Genomic DNA, 15,138 nt, shown 5'->3' on the forward strand with positions numbered 1-15,138 from the left:
TATATATATATATATATATATATATATATATATATATATATATATATATATATATATATATATATATATATATATATATATATATAGGCGTGTATGTGCCCATCATTCACAACTCGGGATAAATTATTTATCTGCTTGGTGTATACCACCAGCAGTGGGTGTAAGTCTGACAACGTAAAACAGAGTAGACATTCGCAACAGTGTAGACGTTTGCAGCCCGCACTGCCTCAATTTTTTTTTCATAATGTACCTACATACAAATAAACCAATGTAGTTAACTGGAAAGGTTGTGGCAGAATTAAATAGTCATCTAAGAATACACAGTGTCAACTCTTTGTCGACATTCCATTTGTCGACAACAAAATAGGAGAACTTGCTATATCGTCGACAGAAAGTATTGGCCTTTCCTATTTCGCTAACCTCCGCACGTTGTTTCAGATGACCTGGTGTACATGGGTAACGAAGACTGGCGACGAGAGTACGTACTCAATGATGTTGGCAAGGTTTACGTAGGGTCCTGCAATCAACCATGGGGTCGGCACTGGATTTTCAGTCAGGTAGGCAAGTGCAGGTTCCTGAAAATTGCAGAAGTAAATAGTAGTACTTGAAATATGAATGCACCGGTAGAAATGTCCAAAGCTTAAACTTTGAGAAGAAGATATCGTTAATCCTTCTAGAAACAAAAAACAAAGAAATCATGAATCCGTTCAAGGAAGGTCGCGTGCACAAATACGTGGGGTTGAATAAGTCAAAAATTTTTCTCGAACACTGACCAATATTGATAGCATTGAAAAATTAAATCAAGCGATTGTTGGAATCAGGTCTTTGTAAGCGTGTAAGCACTTATTATCTGGGCTGTCAATTCCTTTACAATACTTACGAAAAAATATCTAGAGAGGAACTCTGAAATACGGTGTTAACAAACTATGTCCCAATTCTGTCAACAGCTTCTACTGGGGCATCTGACTTTCTGAAGGTGGCATAATTGATATATTACACTCCTGCAATTTATCACTGATCTAGTGAGTAGGAATTTCGATAAACTCGCGCACACCTATGCACTATGTGCATAGGTGTAATGCAGTGCGCAAGCTGAAAGTTAAATAATTATATTTGTCCGCTTTAAACCATGTAACAGATAAAGTTCAAGAACTGGAATATCTGTTCTTGATGCCGAGTTACGGAGCTTTGAGCTTCCTTTCTCTCTCTTTTTTTTAATGTTTGCCGATTTTCTGGATTTTCGGCAATTTAGTTAAGTGGTTGTCTAATGAGACTGGATCATTTGTGGTTCGACATGTGTCTGAATAAGACAAATGTCAAAGCCAAACCTTTCGGTTTGCCAAGTCATAGTTCACGATACGCGCTAAACGAATGTAACAGTACGACCGCAATGACCTGCTATAGTTATTCCGCTGGTAATACTATTGTTGACTCTCGTCTAATGACGGCAATGATGAATCAAACATTACCGGCATCTTGCGACAATTAGAGCGGCACATGAATGACGGTCACGGGACTGCGTTCCAGTCTCTAGCGCACAGCTCCGTCTGCCGGAGGCCGGAGTCGTGACGTTGGCCTGCAAAGAAGAAAACGCTTATCTGACGCACCCGCGTGAAAGCTGTGAAAAGATATATAGTACGGATTAGGAAAAACGACTACGCTCGAGAGGGAAACAAGTTTTGCCGGCGACAAGGTGACGAGGGCGTTCCCAGCGTCCGAGAACGTGAAACTTGTGTGCCACAGTGCGTCCGCTCACTTTTTTCCAGTTTGAAGACATTGTCCTGCCCGCGTGCTCGCTCGTCCTGGACAAGTCCGAACTCAGTCACGCCGCCAGGGCCGATCCGGTGAAAGTGGTCCGCGCCATCTCCGCAGTGGTAAGCGCATGCCGCTCCGATTACCTGCGCAGGCCAAGCACGAGATAAAGCTTCGATATGTTTGCACACTTGGATGCTGCGCTAGCTGTACATCAGAATTTTAAAAATCAAACAATGCAGTCATTGTAGTCAAGGGTTCGACAAAACTTGGTCTGGTCGAAGAAGATGATGAAGAATGGCGGTATAAAGGTTAGAAACAGGGATAATATGCCTCAGAAAGGCTGGCCAATGCTTCGATGGGAGGACCTGTCGCCTTCGACGTAGATACGTCCTCTTATCGAAACGTTGGGCAGCCTTTCTGAGGAGCCTTATCCCTGTTTATAATTCTTATACCACAATGTGGTGCTCCATCTGTCAGCCCCTTTCTTGATTTATGATAAAAGAATAAGTGGAGGTCACTGGCCAAGTAGAGGTAAAAAATACAGAGACATTTCGGAGCCCATACAGGTACTTTGTTCAAACTTTATATGTGACCAAGGAACAAGTACTAATCAATAATGGTCGAACAAGGAATGTCTCATCCTAGAGCCAACGTTTCGACAAACGGAGCGGCAAGAGTCAAAGCAACAAAGTGGTCGTTGCCAAAAAACGTGGCTGGCGTTGGTTCCAGTTTGGTTCCTGGTTCGACCACTGTTGATCGCTTTCAAAACCATCCTTTTAACGGTGTCTCTTTCGTCTTGCCGCCGTATGGGTCTAATAAGCGTTCAGAGGTGGCTATCACCGTAATAGAAAGGGCCGTGTAAACTGTGTTCTCACACGAAATGGGCAAGGAGGGCAACGTAGTCGACGGCTGGCGCCTCGTGTGTACAAAAGTGAGCGTGTGCCGTCGATGTGCGTTAGAGGTAACAATGCAGTACTAACCACTAATATGGAATATAATTTGAAAACGATGTAACGCACACCTCAGAGTGCATGCCACGCAACATCAGTTAAGCCAGACGTTCCTTAAGGCATTAAATAATACTGTTGTTCATTTCAGGCTAATGGCAGATAATGTTAATGGCAGATAGCGAATAAGAAATCTGGCATCGAATTCCGATTGTTTAGTTGTCCGAGAACGAAACAATGGGTGTTTGTCGAAGGACACTTGCGGTAGTAACATGCTTCATCATTCAGTCTCAAGTTCCTCATTTTTTTATATTTTTTCTTCTTGTCATTCTTTTTGCCTCGCTGCAGCACCTTCATCTGCAGCACATGTTGCCCTAATCATAAAATTCTACAACGCTGAGCTCTTTCGTCGGCATTCATCCCGCTTTAGTCGAAAGTTATCTCGTTTGTTCTGTCTCCATTTTCACCAGCCGCCTACAATCTATAACGCATAGAAGATAGAAGGCGATCTCTTGCCCTAGCCACCATATTGCGACCTATTCCACACATAGAAAGAAGTCGCTATTCCAGCGCTGCCCAGTCGCGTAAGGACAGTAGTTCACTGAACTTCAGATGACGCCTCGATAAGGCCACCCATATGCAGGGCTATGCACAGAAAAGCGCGGAACATTGGTCAATTTCAACGGACACGAGACGCCGCCCCAATGGTCTGATAACCGCGTTTCTTTGTTATCCTCTGGTTAACCTCGGCGGTATCTCTTCTCCTTCTCGCCTTCTATCTCTCTCTTTTGCACAATGAATGACGTCTGACAAAAAAGTAGTCGAAAACATCCTTATAAACATATCTCTCATTCACTACTCACTCTGCTGCGTCTATGACACCGAACACGCATGTTTTCACAAAGTCGCATTTTAAGACAACGACGAACGTGAGACAGACTCACGACACGAGCCGTCGTGAAGGTATTTCTCGTTCGCCCTCGTCTCAAAACGTGCGCTCGTTGAAACCTGCAAATATGAACCGAGCAGACCAGCAACACGGTATTTTTATTACTTATTTTATTTTATTTAACACCAATCTTGTGGTAGAGAATAGAACGACAGCACAAGCAGTTACTTCCGCTTGTGCACTGTCTGTGGCATACCAAATACGGCTGGTCCTGCGCTATCACGTCATACCGCGAGTGGGTTTGTTTGTTTGTTTGCTATAGTTAGTTATTTAGTTTGTTTGTTTGTTTGTTTGTTTGTTTGTTTGTTTGTTTGCTTGCTTCTTTCTTTCTTTCTTTCTTTCTTTCTTTCTTTCTTTGTTCATATGCTTGGAATAAACAACACACACTCGTTTCTGATGCGGGAAAAAAATGAGTGTCAAAATTGTAATTTCAGGGCCATCCTTCACTTCTGTAGCTATTTTTTTGTGTGTGTGGTTCGGTGCAGTGAAATTTTAGTATGATTACCTGGTTGTTGTGTTAACGCTGTGCTTAACTCGAAGACACACTGTGTGATTCCCTGTAGTAAAGCCACGCTGCTCAGCATATGGATATGTTGTACGTGTCCATAGCACTCTTTGGTCCCATCACCTTCGCGCTATCGCAAGGCTCACTTTGGCATCACTTTTACGACGACAATATCGCTTACAACATAGAACCTAGTCCAGCTTTGCGGTCATGGCTAGAGTAAAGCGTAAGATTAATCTGTTTGCGCTAGAATTATTTCACACTATTCTTGATGCTTTACACGACTTGCGGGTGCTGGAAAGAGTTTGAAAAACCTCCGCGCAACAGTGAAACGCATTTACAGAATTTATGGAGGGTAGCTAGCTTTGTAATATCGCCTATGGCCGCATACGGACATTTCGAGAGCTCACATAATCAATAAAAGCCACCACTGTTTAATATAAATATAATTAGGCTATGACTCCAAGTAAAGAATGCGAACTTTTTCAAGTGTGGCAAATATGAGATTACGCTTTTAGTTTGTTTCGTTGTATGCATTAGAACTTCCGGTGAACAAGCAAAAACAAAATAATCAACACACTCAGCAGTTGAAAATAAAAAAAGACGGAACTGAGGTCATTGTAAAAAAAAATAATTGGTGAACGCAAGAACAGAGAAAATCTGAAAATTCTCGTTATTGTTTGCTTCATTCCTTGCCTAAGCGCACCTTATGAACTTTCATAATATAAACATTAACACAGAAGTTCGCACATTTTTTGTCAATTCCTCTTGGAGAAAGTGTGGGTTTGTACACTTGCGGGTCACTTGTGGATCCGCTATGGAGCTGAAAATGTCGCAGTGTCGGCCGAAAGGCGAAGCATCTATTGCGATAGCAAATTAATGGATAGCTAGCTATCGAAATAAGGATAGCATTTTTACCGGCCGTATAAACTTGTAAACGTGCGAATATTAACTAAAATAACAAGCATAGTGTCACGCACGCACAAGCAAACATGAACCCATCTCACTCGATGACCGCGAAACATCGCTGTCAAAACGCTGCAGTGAGGAATCGCGGCAGCAGCAGCGAGCGAATTGACTTTCGTGCTGCGTCTCGCATCCAACGTGAACCAAGCCGCGAAAACACAGCGCGTGGCCGGACTCCGTCCCCGCCGCAGATAGGTTTCAAGACACAGCGCACCGAAGTAGAAGCCCCCCCCCCCCCCCCCCCCGCCTACGCTCTGCCAGGATCCTTGCGCGCGACACATGACGGCGCGCTTCCTCCCCGCTTCCCTCGCTTGCGTTCGCGAGATTGAGCCGCGATCGCTGGCTCACCCTCGAACGCTTTCACTCGCAGATACAGCATACGGCGCGCGGCAACAATTTTATCGCCCTTGGGCTTGATACTGAACCTCACGGCGACGTCAGAAGTGCGCCTGGAGTGTCCATATAATTGCTATCGCAATAAAAATCTTTCGTTCACTATTGCACGGCAGTTTCACTAGTTGCTGAGAGTAGTCCTTTCTGTTTCTCTAATGCTAATTACCTTGACAAACAATTCAGCAAGCTACAAACAACTGAATAACGTATAAAACCATGACCAAAATAAATTTTGCTGGAATTTTAATCAAGAAAGTTTGCTACAGACCGGAAACGTGCGCTGGCAGACACACCTGCGTCCACCTTCGTAAAAATAGCGTGTTCTTCTTTTTTCGCATTTATTGCTTGAACAACGTACAGCTTACAAAATAGACAAAGATACCTACCGGCTCTCAAGATACCAACCACTTTTAAACGCAATGCATTTCTTCCTACTCTTACTTCGTTATCGCTTCTTTATCGCTTTCTTCGAGTTGTTTATCCGTTACTATACTACATGTATGTCTGCTCAATTACCAAACCGACCAGAATTAGATCCCAGAACTCGTTCTGGCACCATCTACAGTTACACTTGTATAAGTAGAACCCTCGTGTCACCTCATATACACACTCTTGATGAAGACCGGTCCTCGTGCCGAAACGTCGAGTAAAGAAAACATCTCAAAAGACTATGCTCTCTCGCTACTGTGTGTGTGTGTATATATATATATATATATATATATATATATATATATATATATATATATATATATATATATATTTATATATATATACACACTTCCTTTCTACTTTTGCACTCCTAATGATAGCGCATTAATAGCCAGTTTTGGTCCCGGACTTCTCGAGCACCACACCCGCACTCTACTCAAGCCGCGGGGCGTTCGACCGTAACGCAGGTGAACAGTTATGACGAGGGAGGCATCCTCGCTGGCAACTGGTCTGGCAACTACGAAGTGGGCACATCGCTGTTACGTTTCGCCTACAACGCGCGGTAATGCCGGCGCGGATGCAACGGACGCCGGGGCTTTGTTCAAAGCGGCGGACATTTTGGCCCGTCCGACGCCGCCGCAACGCCTACCCGCCAAGCGTGCCCAGGCGTGTTTCAGTGCCACGTGTCTTCGTGTGTGCGTGTGTGTGTGTGTGCCCTCGCTTGTCAAAGCGCGGCAGCCGGGGAGCGGAGTTCCCCGAATGAGGAGCCTGGAGGTCTCTCGGCTCAACTGTTCGCGCCGTCGTGTGGGTGAGGGTTGGCGATGCGTCACTACACTCGGTTCAGCAGGTCTCTCGGCCCGACAGTTCGCGCCGTCGTGGGCTCCTGCTGCGCCGTCCCGTGACCTTCATCCCGTGACCTTCCCTCCTTCCCTTTTGGACCGCGACGCTGGGAGTATAAGAGCAGCTGCCCCCGGACGCCAAGAGAGAGGCTCCGATTTGTACTGTTGAGTTACGTGCTCTCCCGTCTCTCCACTTCGGTCGACCTGACCGGCCGCTCTTTTGCTATGTTAGAATAAACAAGTTGTTCTGTTACCAGTCTTCTCATGCTTTGCCGGGACCTTCGGATGCTTCCAGTGCCCCAGGCCGCCAGGCCAACGCTACCCTTGGGGCTTGCGACCCATTGGCAATAACGGGCGTCAACACCGAGACCCCAACAACTCGTGCCAGCGGTACGATTACAACATCTGGTTGGCAGCGGTGAGATCGCGACAACGGAGGCCAGCAGCGAAGAGATGCGGTTGACTGTATGCTGAGCAGCACAACGACCATCCGGGAGCAGCGCAACGAGCCCTGTGTGATGACTGGTTGCCTGCAGCGGAACGACTGCGCTGAATTCTTGGCTGCGAGGTTTGGTGAGTGCGGGACTTTCTTCTTCTGAGTTTTGCCAGGCTTTTGTTAGTGTTAGAAACAGAGCTGGTAATTGTGGTTGTCGTTGCTACCGGGTTAGTTTGCGGCAAGACAATAGTAGGCAGTAGAGAAAGCAGCATTCAGAGCAGCCATGGATTTGAAGTCGTTGCGCAAACCGAAATTGTTGGAGCTTGCGAGAGAGTTGGGTCTGGATGTCTCAGACAAACTCAGAAAACCAGAACTGCTAAGGGCTATTCTTGAGTTAGAAGCTGAGGATGACGAGCTGTCGGAATGCCTTGAGACCATTGAGGAGAGGGAGCGCGAACTTAAAGAGCAAAAAGAGAAACAGGAGCGCGAACTAAAAGAACAAAAAGAGAAGGAAAAAGAAGAGCGCGACCGTCAACACGCTTTGGAAATGAAGCGTCTCGAGTTAGAGATGGAACGCGCTCGTAATGGAAGTCAGGCACACGGTGCAGGAGAACGAGTATTGTTCAAAATGACTGACCTGATGCGGCCGTTTAAGCTTGGAGAGGACATTGGTTTGTTCCTGGTTAACTTTGAGCGAACGTGCGAGAAGCAGGGGTTCTCTCGGGAAACGTGGCCACAGCGCTTGCTCACTTTGCTACCCGGCGAGGCGGCCGACGTAGTCGCTCGCTTGGAGAGAGAGGAGGCAGAGGATTTCGACAAAGTGAAATCGAGTCTGCTAAAAAAGTACAGGCTGTCAGCGGAGGCGTTCCGTCGGAAGTTTCGGGAAAATGAGAAAGGCAAAAGTGAGTCATATACAGAGTTTGCGTACAGGCTTATGTCAAACATGCAGGAGTGGCTCAAAGAAGAGAAAGCGTTTGGTGACCATGAGAAAGTTCTGCAGTGTTTCGGGCTAGAACAGTTTTATAGTCGGTTACCTGAGAACGTGCGGTACTGGGTCTTGGATAGGCCAGACGTTAGTACGGTGGCTAGAGCCGCTGAGCTAGCCGAGGAGTTTGTGACGCGTCGGGCTCGCGGAGCTAAGGACGGTCAAAAGGGTGAATTTGGCTCCAAGTTTGAGAGGCCAAAGTTCACACCCATGAGAGCAAAGGGGGATACACGTAGTGCGGATGCGAGTGAAAGCAGTCCGACCGAACGTAAGGAGACGGCGGCAACCGAAGCCGAACGCAGAAAGCGGTTCGAGATGAGGCAAGCGCGCGTTTGTTATACGTGCCAGAAGCCGGGTCACTTTTCGGCGCAGTGTCCGACCGAACGTAAGGAGACGGCGGCAGCCGAAGCCGAACGCAGAAAGCGGTTCGAGGCGAGGCAAGCGCGCCTGTGTTATACGTGCCAGAAGCCGGGTCACTTTTCGGCGCAGTGCCCAGAAACAAAACCAAAAGTCGTGTTTTTTTCATTAGGCAGCACTGACGAGAACATCAAGCTTCTCGAGCCTTACATGCGAGACCTCCTCGTGAACGGGAAAGAGTGCCGAGTGCTTCGCGATACCGCAGCCACGATGGATGTAGTTCATCCCTCTTACGTAGAACCCGATATGTTCACGGGCGAGTGCGCATGGATCAAGCAAGCAGTGGAAGCTCATAGCGTGTGTCTGCCGGTAGCAAAAGTGCTTATTGAAGGACCTTTCGGAGCACTTGAGACGGAGGCCGCAGTGTCATCTATGCTGCCCCCCCAGTACCCGTACTTATTTTCGAACAGGTCCGATCACCTCCTGCGCGAGAAGGGGCTTTTGTTTGGTGAAGCTAGCGTTCAGGCCTTAACCAGATCGAAGGTTCGGGAGCTCGCTGCAAAGGCGGTAGTTGCGGGGCCGACGTTGTTGAACGATGAAAAAGGGTCAGAGGCGCAGCCAGTTGGTATTCAGAGCACGCCCGAACGGGATAAAATTGAGCCTGTAGCGTTAAAGGCACCAGATACTGGAGAGGAAATTCCCGATGCGGGAAAGTTAGAAGAGCTTCCGGTCGAGCTTCCGGGACTAGGCTCAGTGACGAACAGGAAAGACACCGATCAAGTCATTAGTGACTTAATAAGTAAAGCATCGCTGTCGCCTGAGCAGAAAACCGAACTACACCAGCTCTTACAAGAGTTTCAAGGTCTGTTCTCTGAGAGGCCTGGTAGGACTTCTGTCCTTACTCATGACATAGAACTTACCTCCCCAGAGCCAGTACGATCCAAGGCGTACCGGGTGTCACCCCGCCAGAGCGATATTATGGAGGCTGAGGTAAAGAAAATGCTACAGCTCGGTGTTATTGAAGCGGGTGAGAGTGATTATACCTCCCCTTTGATTTTAGTTGAGGTACCGGGCAAGGAACCTCGTCCTTGCGTCGACTACCGCAGGCTTAATTCCATCACTAAGGATCAAATTTATCCGATCCCTAACATCGAGGAGCGCCTTGAGAGAGTGAGTAGCGCTCAGTTTATTTCCACCCTAGATCTTGTCAGGGGTTATTGGCAGGTTCCACTTACAGAAGAGGCTAGTAGGTATGCGGCGTTCATTTCACCCATGGGGACATTCCGTCCTAAAGTTTTGAGTTTTGGTTTGAAGAACGCGCCATACTGCTTTTCAAGCCTCATGGATAAAGTGTTGCGGGGACAGCAAGAATTCGCTTTACCGTATCTAGACGACGTAGCGATATTCTCCGCATCCTGGCCGGAACATATGGCGCACTTGCGGGCAGTGCTAACCCGCCTGCGCGATGCGGGCTTGACAGTCAAGGCTCCCAAGTGCCAGTTAGCACAGGCCGAGGTTGTCTACCTCGGACACGTGATTGGTCGGGGTCGTCGCCGCCCCTCTGAAATAAAAGTGGCCGCTGTGCGAGACTTCCCGCAACCGCGCACGAAGACCGATATTCGGTCGTTCTTAGGTGTCGCCGGCTACTATCAGAGGTACATCCCCAGGTACTCTGATATCGCGGCTCCCTTGACGGATGCTCTGAGAAAGACAGAGCCGCAAACAGTCGTCTGGGACGAGACAAAGGAAAGAGCTTTTAGCGCCCTAAAGAGCGCCCTAACAAGCCAGCCTGTGCTACGATCGCCCGACTACACAAAAGGGTTCGTTGTTCAGTGTGATGCTAGTGAGCGAGGCATGGGCGTTGTACTGTGCCAACGGGAAAATGGAGAAGTAGAACACCCCGTCCTGTATGCTAGTCGTAAGCTGACGAGTCGTGAGCAGGCGTATAGCGCCACCGAGAAAGAGTGTGCGTGTATCGTATGGGCCGTTCAGAAATTGTCATGTTACCTAGCTGGCTCGAGGTTTATCATTGAAACGGATCACTGCCCTCTCCAATGGCTGCAGACCATCTCTCCCAAAAATGGCCGCCTCCTGCGCTGGAGCCTCGCTTTGCAACAATATTCCTTTGAGGTGCGTTACAAAAAGGGGAGTCTCAACGGTAACGCCGATGGCTTAAGTCGAAGCCCCTAACGTGGGAATCAGCCTCAAAATTGCTTGTTACTGATGTTTTTCTTCCTGAGGCAGGATTTTTTTTTAACTTATTGCTTTTGTGTAGTGTTTCAAAGTGATGATGTGCTTTTTAGTGCAATTTTTCCGATTTGTGGACGCGTTCTGAGTGCTGCTAAACTACTGTAAGGAACTAGGCAGCAGTAAAAAAAAGGGGAAAGAGCCTGGCAGGGCTTAGTGAGGGTTGTGCCGTGCTTGCTGACTGAGCGGTTGACTTTTGGCGTGGTTCTAACGCTTGCCGGAAACGAGAACAAAAATGTCAACTCTCCCGAAGTCACTTTGCAGTGTCCTGTGTGCACCTGAACGTGAGAACGAGGCCTTCTCTGTGCGCTGCGCTCAAGAAACGCCCAAGGACGCCCAACTTCGGTTATGAGCATCATCGAGCGACATCCCTCCGGACAGCGGATGCAGTCCCCTGACCATCGGGATCTCCTTCCCCCGGCGGGGCGGTCTGTTACGTTTCGCCTACAACGCGCGGTAATGCCGGCGCGGATGCAACAGACGCCGGGGCTTTGTTCAAAGCGGCGGACATTTTGGCCCGTCCGACGCCGCCGCAACGCCTACCCGCCAAGCGTGCCCAGGCGTGTTTCAGTGCCACGTGTCTTCGTGTGTGCGTGTGTGTGTGTGTGCCCTCGCTTGTCAAAGCGCGGCAGCCGGGGAGCGGAGTTCCCCGAATGAGGAGCCTGGAGGTCTCTCGGCTCAACTGTTCGCGCCGTCGTGTGGGTGAGGGTTGGCGATGCGTCACTACACTCGGTTCAGCAGGTCTCTCGGCCCGACAGTTCGCGCCGTCGTGGGCTCCTGCTGCGCCGTCCCGTGACCTTCATCCCGTGACCTTCCCTCCTTCCCTTTTGGACCGCGACGCTGGGAGTATAAGAGCAGCTGCCCCCGGACGCCAAGAGAGAGGCTCCGATTTGTACTGTTGAGTTACGTGCTCTCCCGTCTCTCCACTTCGGTCGACCTGACCGGCCGCTCTTTTGCTATGTTAGAATAAACAAGTTGTTCTGTTACCAGTCTTCTCATGCTTTGCCGGGACCTTCGGATGCTTCCAGTGCCCCAGGCCGCCAGGCCAACGCTACCCTTGGGGCTTGCGACCCATTGGCAATAACGGGCGTCAACACCGAGACCCCAACAACTCGTGCCAGCGGTACGATTACAACATCGCCCAGTATGTGGACCGGAAGTAGCGCAATCCTCGAGCGATACGTCAAAAATGGTGGCACCTCCGTCAACTACGGGCAGTGTTGGGTCTTCGCTGCCGTCTGCAACACCGGTGAGCAAGCCGACACGGAGGCAGCACGCTTACGCACCCGTCATTTTTTCCCTTCTGCCCAAAGGAATAACGTTGACTTGCCACTACCTAAATTGAGGCGGCACCTGGATTAAAAGCAAAGCAAAAGCATGTAATTTGAACGTCGTTGGGCTGTCGATTTTTTTTTTTCAGAATAAAACACTTGGCGAGTTGGTGAATGTTCACTGTTTGGAGGCAGTGATACTGAAACTCGCCCAGTTGATTAAAACTAGTAGTAGTTGATTAAAAGTCATTACCTTATCACAAATTTGTACTGTCTCAAAGCTAAATAAATGAGTGCTCAGAACGGTCATGACACTGTTCGCAGAAAATTTCGCTCCTTCTCTTTTTGCCAATTTTGCAGTGTGTCGTGCGCTGGAATCCCATGCCGTCCGGTTACTTGTTTCGCGTCTGCTCACGACACAGACGAGACTATTACCATCGACTACTACTTCGACGAGGAAGGCAAAAAACTGGAGGATCTCACCACGGATTCCATATGATGAGTATACGCTCAACCCTAGATCGGTACAAACGCTGCCAGCTTTTTTCTGAGTAATTCCGCAACACACGTCCCACAGATGCGTACCCGTGCAAATGTGTCGTAATCGCGGATTCAGGCTGATTCATAACGTTTCTGTAACTCAATACTTGGGCAACAGAAACTGGGGTCTTTCGTGAGTGTAGGGACACGTTTCGTTTCCTGCCAGAAAGCATAAATGCTGTTTTGTGATCTCTTAAAATGCACACGCTTTTTCGCGGCCATGTAACTAAACTTCGGAAGAAGAACATAGGGCTGCAGAGAGTGAACACTTTCATTTTCATCCTTCAGGAATTTCCACGTGTGGAACGAAGTGTGGATGGCAAGGAAGGACCTCCCGCCGGGCTACGGCGGATGGCAGGTTATTCACCCTACACCGCAGGAACGCAGCCGCGGTACGAGGATCGGCATGAGAAACTCCTACTCTTCGTGTAGCTAGGCATTTATGCTCCGTACACCTAAAAAAAAAAAAAACCGTTTTTTAACTTCCTTATAACCGCTGGTTGATTTCGTTAAAAGCTAGTCGTAAAAACTGCAAAAATAAAATGAAAGCGCTGACGTTCAGAGTGCCAGCATTTCACTGAAGCTCCCTTGTTCACGCAGGCTTCTACCAACTCGGCCCGTGCTCAGTGATGGCCGTCAAGAAGGGCGAGGTAGGCTACAACTACGACTCACGATTCGTGTTCGCCGAGGTCAACGCCGACGTCATCCACTGGAAAAAAGACCCCGCAAGTGCCTTCGGTTGGTCTCGAAGCATGACACTAACGTATCAGTAAGTCTGAATTGTTTTGTTTAAGCAACAATCGGCGCTCTCCTTGCGGGTGTACAGAGGAGCATTTGGAACTGCTTCAAGGTGTCGCGAGGGCTGGTGTTTGTCTCGGCAACACGTTTATCTCAGCGCTGGCAACCCCAGTCTTCGAGGCGTTCGGAGATCTCCCATTGGAAAGCACCATATCAACAACTCCCGTAGCCTTTTCCTCGTCCTTGACGTTCGGTTCTCATTTCGTGGCTTCGTGATATGCTTGTTTCATTTATACACCCACATCAGATAATCTGTCTGTGTTTGCCTTAGATGCATACTTTATGTTTGCGCGTTGTATTGTGCACACCTGTCAACGGGGCAGATTTTCGATTGCAATAGATTCATTAACACTCGTGAACAGAAAGTCACCACCACCATCGCTCCTGCCATGAAATTTACAGCTGCTTTCTGAATTTCGAAAAAGACACACAATTGCGGTGCGACCGATGGGTCGGAGCCTCTCCAAGATGCAAGGCGGTGGACGGCTCCTACTGGCGCGTACGCGCGAGGCATGCATCAATGGATGGATGTCCGTTAAAGACATCCCCCTTTGAGTCGGTGTGGTGGCTGGTGCCACGTTTCTTTCTTTTTTTTAACCTTCCAGCTGCGTCTATTCTCGGCTCGGCGAATCTGGAATTCGTGTTTACTGGCGATAAATTTTTTACATATTTTTACAACCCCAAAATTTAATGTTTCTTTTATTCGCTGTTTTCCACGTACGACTAAGCCAACAATCTGCCGGCCGTATTTTACTAGTCTGCGCAGCAGATTTCATTCACCCCTCGCTTATACTATCTTTTTAACCCAAAGTGACAGTTTGGGTAACTATACGCCTTCCTCTGCTTCCAAGTGGACACTGCGGCATGCTATGACAAAACACGCAAACTTGCATGGCGAGCTCCGCTTGCGTGCCGTTCTTGTGAGTATGAGGCTTATCACCTCACCAAGTAACACTGTCAATGAAAACTGGCATTTGCACGACTACAAAGATATATTACAGGTGTTACGCGTCGTAAGCGATGTATTGTACCCGACGCACGCGTTCAATTGAGGGATCCCGCACTATACTCCTGCCACCGCTCGGTGACAGACAACCAAGGGCCCTACTTTGTAAAAATTATTCTCGTCCTAGGTCATTGGCTCGCACGAGGCTATTCCCCCGATATCGCCGGGACAGGCTACCACAATGGGCGTGTGATATCGACAGAACAGAATCAGAGGAAAACAACTGTTACAATATATCGCCCTTGGCCTGCGTTTCTCAGGGCGCGCGTCACGCTGAACTGGCACGTGTCTTTTGCATTTACGAGTGATGATTCTTGCTGTTATCGGATGCCATCCTCCCCCGGTACACCGAGTTGTTGAACGTCTCGCTAAACGCACGCGCTAGTAGCGTGAGAGATACTCAGGTAAAGCAAGTGCCAGTTAAAGGGACACTAAAGGTTAACCCTTTACTGCACCTTGTTGCATTTACGCAACATTCCGATGAACGGCGTTAAACACAGAAGCAAAGTCCGTGTAAAGCTGCGTGTACACGTTGTTGCACTTGCGCAACATTCGTCTAAAAAACGCGCCGCCTTGTACTGCCATCTGTGCTCATCCTTCGCATCTTCTATCAAAACAAACGTTAATAAATAAGTTAAATAAGTCTTGCCGCTTGTAAATGTATTTCTCCATAAGACAAAGCAAAAAAGGTTCTTACGCTAAGCTCCACATCCTC

General features: G+C 48.2%; 1 pseudogene; it reads left to right on the top strand.

Moving 5' to 3' along the window:
• The window catches only part of LOC126543258 (hemocyte protein-glutamine gamma-glutamyltransferase-like), a 44,067-nt pseudogene that overhangs the window by 5,731 nt on the left and 23,198 nt on the right, over positions 1 to 15,138 (top strand).

The sequence above is a fragment of the Dermacentor andersoni genome, chromosome 1 (assembly GCF_023375885.2).
Source record: "Dermacentor andersoni chromosome 1, qqDerAnde1_hic_scaffold, whole genome shotgun sequence".
In the NCBI taxonomy this organism is placed as follows: Eukaryota; Metazoa; Arthropoda; class Arachnida; order Ixodida; family Ixodidae; genus Dermacentor; species Dermacentor andersoni.